We start from the raw sequence: 11,162 nt of genomic DNA on the forward strand, positions 1-11,162 counted from the left end.
TGGCGCATAACTTTATTGACTTGGCACATTTTCTGTCCTGAGACACTGAGAAATAACAACCAGGAAAGATAAATCATAGAAAGATATGTTTATTTTACATATTACAGTAATTGTATAGCCCAGGCTTCATTTACAAACAGACACATTCACTACATTTGTTCCATTATTCACTTAATTACTAATTATTTTCAGTAAACTCTTATTCTATAACATTTATTGTTTTAACATTTACACTGCTAGTTTTACACATTATATTTATATATATATATATATACATATATACACTACCGTCATTTATTTAAATATAATATATAATTATAAATATATAACCATATAATAGATATATATATATAATTTACTATATAGACACACACACACACATACATAGAGTATTGAGAGATAGGGAGAGACAGACAGTTGTGAGGAGAATATGTCTGAGAATAAATATGTAGGTTTTAGTTTAGATTGATTTAAAGGCAGAGGAGGGTACAATAGGACAAGTGTTTTGTCCCTGACCAGTCCTCCTACTGCCAGACCACTGGATCCTGTGTCTCCATCTAAAACCTCATTTCTGTGCCGGCTACGTGTGGCCACACTAAGAACCAAGACCCAGAAGAAGGGCAAGAAGAGGACATTGGCTGAAACACCAGCTAAGGTGAAGAAGGTGAGATTGTCTGGAAGACCAACAAAGTCCCCTGTCCCCAAGGTGAAGAGGACACCTCCAGTCTATGGGTCTGGTCCCCTTGCCAGGGCCAGATATTACCTGGATTGCCATCAATACCTCCATGCTTTGTTTATGAGGTCACACGTGAAGAAGTACAAAGAGGTCATCATCAAGAGGTAAGGTAGTAGAAGTATGTGATAAGAGTGATTGTTTTTTAGACTTGAGATTATAGTTCAGTTGATATGACATACCATACATCTACAATGTAGGATCATAGGTTTGTGTGATTTCTATGTACTTTCAGAGAAAGTTAGTGCAGGAAAAAGATGGTCCCTTGTCCCAAACGGTGGAGACAGAGGTCTTTCAGACCTTTTCCTGGACTGAGACTCTGGCGTGGCCAGAGGAGAAGGCACCTTTGATGACCACCTGTTAGAGGGCAACCCTTCCCCAGGCCAGAAACCTCAAAGTAGACCTCATCAAAGGTGAGGATCACCACAAGGTGAGGATTACCCAATATCATGTTCACACTAGATGTCCAATATCAATCATTTCACAATTGACATGTTGTATATAGTTGTACCGTTTCTACAAGTCAATTAGTAAAGTAAGTACGCCTCTGACATGTAAGCCTTGTCCGAGACAAAAGACAAAACTAAGAGAAGAAACCTTCTAATGTCTCCTCTTTTCAGAGACGACTTTCAACGTAAGAAGCAGGACCTCCTTGACAGTGGGACATGGATGGTGCTGTCAATGGCCTTGTTCACCAGCAGGCAAAATAAAATGAAGTTTGTACCAACATGCCTGGAGATGGAGCTGTGGAGGGGAGGATGCTGTGAGAAGATATTCTTCACTCTGAACTCCATGGCCATCTGCCTATGTTCTGATGCCACTAGAGGACATGTTAACAGGTTTAGGGTCGGCAATGATACCCAGATCATGAAGTGGAAAAACAGGCTGAGGTAAGTGTGAGTCTTAAACATATGTAAACACAATTTGATTCAGCCTATTTCATAATTCTATTATTTCAGACTTTCTAATATGTGTATGATTTAGTCAGTAAGCCCTGCTGCATCTAGTGGATCAGCCGATTCAAAGTGGAGACAGCTCTCATGGACATCTCCACTGAAATAGTACCTGAGTACTAGAGATATCTGATTCTTTTTTTTTTTTTACATATTTTGTTTTTGTCTGCCATTATGCTAAAGACCTCACTGTCTTTCACTTCTTCTATAATCTTTGTTGGAACCATGTCTGCCAAACAACTCAGAAGCTACTCACTGGCTGGCCACCTAATTGCCAGCTAGCTGATAGCTGTACAGTTGTGTGTGTGTGTACATGTGTATATAAATATATATAATGGGGGGTTGGGAGGGTGAACTCAGGAGGATGGTGGTTGTTTAACTAATTGTCTCTATTTTATATTTGAGGGATGATAGTTATCGTCTGGTAAAGGTTTTCATTTATTCATCATATCTTGATGTCTTTTTTCCTGTGCTGCTTGGGTGCGTTTGTTCGCTTTTGTCACCGAGCAGGTTTCAGGGCGCCTTGGGGAATGCCGATTGGTTGACATTTGTGTGTGCAGGTAGGCGCTGTTGGTGACCATGAACACATCCTATGGTTGTTGTTGTTGTTGTTGTTGAGACATGCTCAAGTGGGGCTAAATAGTCCAGTCATTATTGTTGCCGATGTTTGTCTCTTTGATTCAAATTGTATTTTGTGACTCGACTAACAATATATTCATGTTACAGGGAACAGTCAATGCATTTCTAATGCCATATACATATCATTTAGAATGAACCTATTTGGGGCGATGCTATGCATAGCAGGTACATCTAGCTTAAAGACTATCATCTAAGGGTATGTTTTTTTTAAACTCCCTCAGTTGGGGAGGGGGTTGGTGGGTTTGCGGTAGGGTCAGGGTATTAGCTCACGAGATGTTTACTATTTTATACTTTCATAATTTCATTTTGTACAATATGTTTACGATCCATGCAATTTAGTTTCTATATTTTTCCCTCTTATTATGTTTGAAGATGTCAGCACCTGATAACTATACATTTATGACACTTAATATTATGGTACTAAATGCCCAGTCAAGCGCAAACGCATTCTGAATGATCTAAAGCAGCATAAGGTTGATGTAGCTCTTCTTCAGGAGACACACCTGACTGACTCTGAACACTCTGATTATTTAATGTAATGCATTATGTAGAGAATGACCAAGAACCTGTAGTGGCGGCTTCATTAGAAGTTTCACATTGGATGAATATTGGACCTAAGTATGGAGGTCTGATTAGATGACTGGGGTGCATGATCAGTCCCCTCCTGTATGACTGCATGGCCAGGCATGACTCCAACACCATCATTAAGTTTGCCGACGACACAACAGTGGTAGGCCTGATCACCGACAACGAGGAGACAGCCTATAGGGAGGAGGTCAGAGACCTGGCCGTGTGGTGCCAGGATAACAACCTCTCCCTCAACGTGATCAAGACAAAGGAGATTATTCTGGACTACAGGAAAAAGAAACCGAGCATGCCCACATTTTCATCGACGGGGCTGTAGTGGAGCAGGTTGAGAGCTTCAAGTTCCTTGGTGTCCATATCACCAACAAACTATCATGGTCCAAACACACCAAGACAGTCATGAAGAGGGTACGACAAAGCCTATTCCCCCTCAGGAGACTGAAAAGATTTGGCATGGGTCCTCAGATCTTCAAAAAGTTATTCAGCTGCACCATCGAGAGCATCCTGACTGGTTGCATCACTTCCTGGTATGGCAACTGCTCGGCCTCCGACCGCAAGGCATTACAGAGGGTAGTGCGTACGGCCCAGTACATCACTGGTGCCAAGCTTCCTGCTATCCAGGACCTCTATACCAGGCAGTGTCAGAGGAAGGCCCTAAAAATTGTCAAAGTCTCCAGCCACCCTAGTCATAGACTGTTCTCTCTGCTACCGCATGGCAAGCGGTACCGGAGCGCCAAGTCTAGGTCCAAAAGGCTTCTTAACAACTTCTAACCCCAATCCACAAGACTCCTGAACAGCTAATCAAATGGCTACCTGGACTATTTGCACTGTTCCCCCCCCCACCCCCTCTTTTACGCTGCTGCTACTCTCTGTTTATTATCTATGCATAGTCACATCAGCTCTACCTACATGTACATATTACCTCAATTACCTCAACTAACCTGTGCCCCCGCACATTTACTCTGTACCGGTACCCCCTGTATATAGCCTCACTACTGTTATTACACATTGACTCTGTACCGGTACCTCCTGTATATAGCCTCACTACTGTTATTTTACTGCTGCTCTTTCATTATTTTTTACTTATCTATTTTTTACTTAACACTTATTTTTCTTAAATCTGCATTGTTGGTTAAGGGCTTGTAAGTAAGCGTTTCATTGTAAGGTTGTATTTGGTGCATGTGACAAATACAAATTTATTTTAGTTTATTTGAAGTGGCATGATGACCTTGGTCTCATTGTTGAGGATGAGAAATGGGGAAAGTTCTTTTTAGATGATCAGCGTCTTTCATTTAACACAAAGCACAAGTTGATGCAATTCAGTATTTTACATAGGGTCTACTTTACACCAGAGAGACTGTATAAGATCAATTCTAAATATTCATCATTTTGCCCAAGGTGTAAAACGGAGGTGGGCACACTTATGCATATGTTTATGTCCTGCCCTGAACTAGGCAATTATTGGGAAGACATTATTCAGATGTTATCACAGGTCACTAATATGACTGTACCACTAGATCCTTCCATTATTCTTCTTGGAGATGACTCTGTTCTACCAGTTAATATTGGAGATGACTCTGTTCTACCAGTTAATATTGGAGATGACTCTGTTCTACCAGTTAATACAGGAGATGACTCTGTTCTACCAGTTAATATTGGAAATGACTCTGTTCTACCAGTTAATATTGGAGATTACTCTGTTTTAACAGTTAATATTGGAGATGACTCTGTTCTACCAGTTAATATTGGAGATGACTCTGTTCTACCAGTTCATATTGGAGATGACTCTGTTCTACCAGTTAATATTGGTAGCAAAACCAGATTAATTAAATTAGCATTCATTGCAGCCAATAAATGCACAGCTATTATATGAAGACTGACACTCTGCCAAGCAAGCAGATGTGGCTAAAAGAACTAACTTCCTATATTCCATCTGAAAAAATAACCTACAATTTAGGTAATAAAACCTTTGAATTGACTGATGTCTGGTTGGACTTTCTGCAGCTTCTAGAGTCGTCACCTGACCTCATTTATTATTTTCTTCATCAATGTATTATTCATATTCATATTATTTGTTTCTGCGGTGAATCATTTATTTTCTAGCATTGAATGTGAAGTCATTCTGTTTCCTTTGTTGTTGTTAATCATTGAAGCTAATACCAGTAGAGGGGAGGGAGGACAGTGTTCATGTGTTGGGGAGGGAAAGGTGTGGTACCATGTGATTCCATGGACCTGTTTTGTGTCGGTGGTAGGAATAACGGGGCTGTTATCTCTGGCATATTTTGCTGATTGTTAAATTGTAAAAAAAAATGTCAATATATACAATGTTAAAATAAAATCAAAACATTCTCTTTTATGTTTTACTTTGTAAAAATAAGCTCTTATGGGACTGTTTTATGTACTATAACTCTATTACTAATGAAATGTATTGTAAGGGAAATGAAAAACATGCTATGAGTTGCAGAAGGCCTTTAGAATAATATCCTTGAATCTATCCAAGTTGATGAGCAGGAAACAAAGTGATGCCAGTCAACCTCACAGCCGGCCCATCAAAACTACACCTGAACTATACCTAAACTAATTTCACACATTATAAGAGTTAGCCTATAGACCAGATTACATTGACAATAATCTGATGAGTGACAATATTATCAGTTGTCAAATTGTACATTGGGCGCATCTTGTAATTGACAGATGCAGGGAAAGGAGCATCTCTTTATCAAATCCTCCTTCAGAGTCACATGCAGGTAAAACATTTTGATTTCTATATAGTACTGTATCTGAAAGAGCATATTCTGCAGTTTCTATGACACTTACCTTTATCAAATAACTTTCAAAATTCAAGAGGTGCAGCTCTATTTCCAAAGTTAACTTTTTTCAACAATATCTGTGCTGTCAATGTATTTAGCACATGACCACTCCAGCAGCAGGTTCTAGTGTTAAGGACTGGTAGATGGGTGTTGCTCATGCATTCACTCAGGCTGACCGGCTCCAGTACTTTGTTCTTGACTAAAGCGTCCAAGTCAGCCTTGACTTATGGTCTGATAGCATAATGTACAGGTCCTGCTTTCAGAAACTTTGGTTTGCTGTCTGGCTTAATGCTAAGCTTCCCTGTAATGTCGTTCATACTACCCAGCTGTCCATTAAACACGTCTGTTTCTTTAAGGTGGCAGGTAGGTCTGTGTCTCCATGTGTCATTGTATGCACTGATGGCCAGTCCAGTGTGATTTTCTCCAACTATGAACATCCCAGTAGTGATGCATAGTCTCCTTTCACAACATAGAGTGGCAGCTTTTCAGTTTGACTGTTTACCTGAACTGTGACATCAGTGATGCCTCACACAGCGACAGATTCACCTGTGTAAGTCTTTAACACGAGGTGTGCTGGTTGAAGTGGAAGGTGTTTCAGTGTCTTTTTTCTGACACAAGAGATACAGCTGCCCCTGTGTCAATCTCCATACACACCGGCTGTCCATCTAGCAAGGGGTAGACATAGTAGCCGTGCGGCCCACCAGGAAAAAGTCAGCATTTTCAGTGTGACTTACTGATGAGTCACTCACCTCAGTGTTCTCTTACTCAACAGTGTGAACATGTCTATTTGTCTTTCGTTGGAATGTCTGTTTCCTGCTCTCTGTTCTCTTTTTGTTTCTGGAGGCTTGTTCAATGTGGACCTTTTTTCAACAGGCTGGACAACCCAAACAGAAGATGCCATAGCAAAGTCCTGTCCAGTAGGCTATATGGGATGTCTGTTTCTCACCTCAGGCTGGACAATCCATGTCCTTACACCAACATGTAGACACCTGATGTCCCACCTTGCCACAGTGGAAGCATGTGACTTGATTTCCCAGTCTCTGATTTTCAGTTGAAACTCTGTGATCAACTTTTCATTTATTTGAAAGGAACACAGACAAGAACAAATAGCAGCAGGAATGGTTATACAGCTAGAGACACAATACTGTTAAAATATATATCAGTATATTATGGAAACCAGTTATTGCAGGTAAATACAATTATAATAAACCACATATACAATCACCCTCCTGAGTTGCATCAACCCACCTTCCAACCCCTCCTGGGACCACCCCAACCCACCCTCCAACCCCTCCTGGCACCACCCCAACCCACCCTCCAACCCCTCCTGGTACCACCCCAACACACCCTCCAACCCCTCCTGGGACTTCTCCAACACACCCAACCTGATCTCCATGAAATTAAATACTAAATCAAGGTACACATTTGCACAAAAATGATAATGAATGATCTGTTGGGTAAAACCCACTACAGGAGTTATTTTCTGGTTTCAGCTGCAATTGTTGTTTGGCTAGCCCAATGGATCCTAGCAGTGGATAGTTCTAAATAAATGATATCTATAAAAGTGCTGATCCAATGAGGTGTGGTGGTTGCCATCTTAGTTCCAACATCTTTTTAGCTGCTGTCCAACCTGACAACATTATACATCTTTGCTGTAATGACAGTGGTGAATTATCATTCAGTAATAACAGTTTGGGGGAACAAGGTATGAGGATACCTCTTTCCAAAACATGTCCCCTGGTCACTCCCAGTACATATGATTAAAGGAGCCCAAGGCACCTTGATTACATAGATCACACAGAGGAGCGGTTAATATGTTCATTAAATTATGTTTTCTAGGTGGAAGTTATACCCTGTGTATGAGATTAAAATGTATCAGCTGATTATTAGGATTGTTAGATGAACCCACTAAGTTCCTGATGAACTCAACTGGTGAGCCTCTTTAGCAGCTAGTTCCATGGACACACTGATTTCAATGTCCTTTGCCAAGGTCAGATGACTTTCAGTCAACAGTCTCTTTTGTGTAGCTTCACTCCGTAGCCCACATACTAGTCTGTCTCTAATGATGTCATTTAGAACAGCATTAAACTCACAGTGTTCTGATAGTTTCTTTAATGCAGCAGCAAACATTGTTACTGATTCTCCCTCTTCCTGATGTCTCCTGTGGAACCTGAACCTTTCAGCATTAACTAGTGGTTCTGGTGAAAAATGTATTTTAAGTATCTCCACAATATCCCCATATGTCTTATTACCTGTTCTGTCTGGCTGTTGCAGGCTGCCTAGTAAATGAAATGTCTTTGGCCCCAATACACTAAAAATTGTTAGCACAATGTTGTCCTCATCCATGTAATTTGCAAGAACAAAATATTCAAATACTTTCATCAAACTGCACAATATTTCCAACAATTCCAGCCATTTTTCTTTCTCAACAGGCTCCTGATTGTCACTCACTTCAATATTGTCCTCAACCACACCAATATTTTCCTCAGTCACATGATCTTCATTCACTTCACTCACTGGCGTTTCCTCCTCAAGTTTGCTCATTTAACAGTTTTAATTCCAATGTTTGTCTTCACAGTTGAATAAATGTCCTTTCCTTTAATCAATATATATTCCTCCCTTTTTAATCAAGTTGTTTTCACGCTCCGACATCCATCTCGAGTCCTTTTCTGCCATCCATGACGATGTTAACTCTCTTTCTTAGCTAGCTCGACTATGCACTTGCCTCTGCTAGCAATACACTGTGCTAACATTAGCCTAGACTGTACCACAGAAAATAACAGTTTTAAACAACCCACTTCTTCCAGACAGAATAGTTCCTGTAGGTTCAGACTTACTCATCACCAATCTTTTGTTATGTCTCGTGGGTTTCATAAGCACGTCTGTATAACAATTCAATAATGATGAGACAGGAGACAGGAATCAGTTCAACCATTTATCTGGAACGTGATCATTTCAACACATACAAACCCCCATGATGCTCTGCAGCACAACCCCAATACACAACAAATACATAGATGAGTAAATGGACACGAAACAAAACTCATAGAGGAATTTAAATGTTCAGTTGTAGAAAGTAGGGCCATGGGATAGGGTCAGAAAGGTCAGTATGTTTGATAAGTGGTTACAGAGGTGACATAACAAGCATAAGGTCCATTATAACACAGTGAAGTAGCGGTGGGAGCTAAAAGCAGACATGGACAGTGCGACAGTGTGAGGAGGTCAGGGGTTAAACACTAGATCAGGACAGGAAGAAATGGCAGGGCTGGAAATAGACACAGAGACACATTCTGATCATGACTCATACCTGACCTGAGACACCCAAACAGAAGATGCCATAGCAAAGTCCTGTCCAGTAGGCTATATGGGATTTCCTTCAATCAAAATCCAACACATGGATTTCATTCTGTTCTCTCCAACATGTTCCACACTATAGCGGTAAGCAGAAGAACAGACAGTCATTGAGGGATACACGTGAACTCACACACACACACACAAACACACACACAGACACTGTGTGTCCAATGTGTGTGTGTCCAGTGTGTGTGTGTGTGTGCGTGTGTGTGTGTGTCCAGTGTGTGTGTGTGTGGGTGTGTACAGTGTGAGTGAGTGAGTGAGTGTGTGTGTGTGTCCAGTGTGTGTGTGTGTGTGTGTGTGTGTGTGTGTGTGTGTGGGTGTGTCCAGTGTGAGTGAGTGAGTGATGTGTGTGTGTGTGTGTGTGTGTGTGTGTGTCCAGTGTGTGTGTGTGTCCTGTGTGTCTAGTGTGTGTTGTGTGTGTGTGTGTGTTTGTGTGTGGGTCCAGTGTGTGTGTGTGTGTGTGTCCAGTTTGTGTGTGTGTTTGTCCAGTGTGTCTGTGTGTGTGTGTCCAGTGTGTGTGAGTGTGTGTGTGTGTGTCCAGTGTGTGTGTGTGTGTGTGTGTGTGTGTGTGTGTGTTTGTGTGTTTGTGTGTGTGTTTGTGTGTGTGTCCAATGTGTGTGTGTGTGTGTGGGGGGGGTCCAGTGTGTGAGTGTGTGTCCAGTGTGTGTGTGTGTGTGTGTGTGTGTGTGTGTGTGTGTGTGTTTGTCCAGTTTGTGTGTGTGTGTGTCCAGTGTGTGTGTGTGTCCAGTGTGTGTGTGTGTCTGTCCAGTGTGAGTGTGTGTTTGTGTGTTCAGTGTGTGTGTGTGTCCAGTGTGTATGTGTCCAGTTTGTGTGTGTGTGTGTGTGTGTTCAGTGTGAGTGAGTGTGTGTGTGTATGTGTGTGTCCAGTGTGTATGTGTGTGTGTGTGTGTGTGTGTGGGGGGGGTAAAGTGTGTGTGTCCAGTGTGTGTGTGTGTGTGTGTGTGTCCAGTGTGTGTGTGTCCTGTGTGTGTGTGTGTCCTGTGTGTGTGTGTGTCCAGTAGGTGTGTGTTTGTCCAGTGTGTGTGTGTGTGTCCAGTGTGTGTGTGTGTTTGTCCAGTGTGTGTGTGTGTCCAGTGTGTGTGTGTGTGTGTCCATTGTGTGTGTGTGTCTAGTGTGAGTGTGTGTGTGTCCTTTGTGTGTGTGTGTGTGTGTCCAGGGTGTGTGTGTGAGTGTGTTCTTTGTGTTAATGTGTGTGTGTGCGTGAGTGTGTGTGTGTGTGTGTGTGTGTGTGTGTGTGTGTGTGTGTGTGTGTGTGTGTGTGTGTGTGTGTGTGTGTGTGTGTGTGTCTGTGTGTTTCCAGTGTGTGTGTATTTGTCCAGTGTGTGTTTGTTTGTCCAGTGTGTGTGTGTGTGTGTGTCCAGTATGTGTGTGTGTGTGTGTCCAATGTGTGTGTGTGTCCAGTGTGTGTGTGTGTGTCCAGTGTGTGTGTGTGTGTATGTCCAGTGTGTGTGTGTGTGTGTGTGTCCCTGTGTGTGTGTGTTTGCCCTGTGTGTGTGTGTGTCCAGTGTGTGTGTGTGTGTGTGTGTGTTTGTGTGTGTGTGTGTGTGTGTGTGTGTGTGTGTGTCCAGTGTGTGTCCAGTGTGAGTGTGTGTGTGTGTGTGTGTGTTTGTGTGTGCGTGTGTGTGTGTGTGTTTGTCCAGTGTGTGTGTGTGTGTGTGTGTAAGTGTGTGTGTGTGTGTGTTTGTCCAGTGTGTGTGTGTGTCCAGTGTGTGTGTATGTGTGTGTCCAGTGTGTGTGTGTGTATGTGTGTGTGTGTGTGTCCAGTTTGAGTGTGTGTGTGTGTGTGTGTGTCCAGTGTGAGTGTGTGTATGTTTGTGTCCAGTGTGTGTGTGTGTGTGTGTGTGTGTGTATGTGTGTGTGGGTAAAGTGTGTGTTTGTGGTTGTGTCCAGTGTGTGTGTGTCCTGTGTGTGTTTGTGTCCTGTGTGTGTGTGTGTGTGTGTGTATGTGTGTATGTGTCCGTATGTGTGTGTTTGTCCAGTGTGTGTGTGTCCAGTGTGTGTGTGTTTGTCCAGTGTGTGTGTGTGTGTGTCCTGTGTGTGTGTGTGTGTGTGTCCAGAGTGTGT

This window comes from Coregonus clupeaformis, chromosome 7 (genome assembly GCF_020615455.1).
Source record: "Coregonus clupeaformis isolate EN_2021a chromosome 7, ASM2061545v1, whole genome shotgun sequence".
NCBI classification, from domain to species: Eukaryota; Metazoa; Chordata; class Actinopteri; order Salmoniformes; family Salmonidae; genus Coregonus; species Coregonus clupeaformis.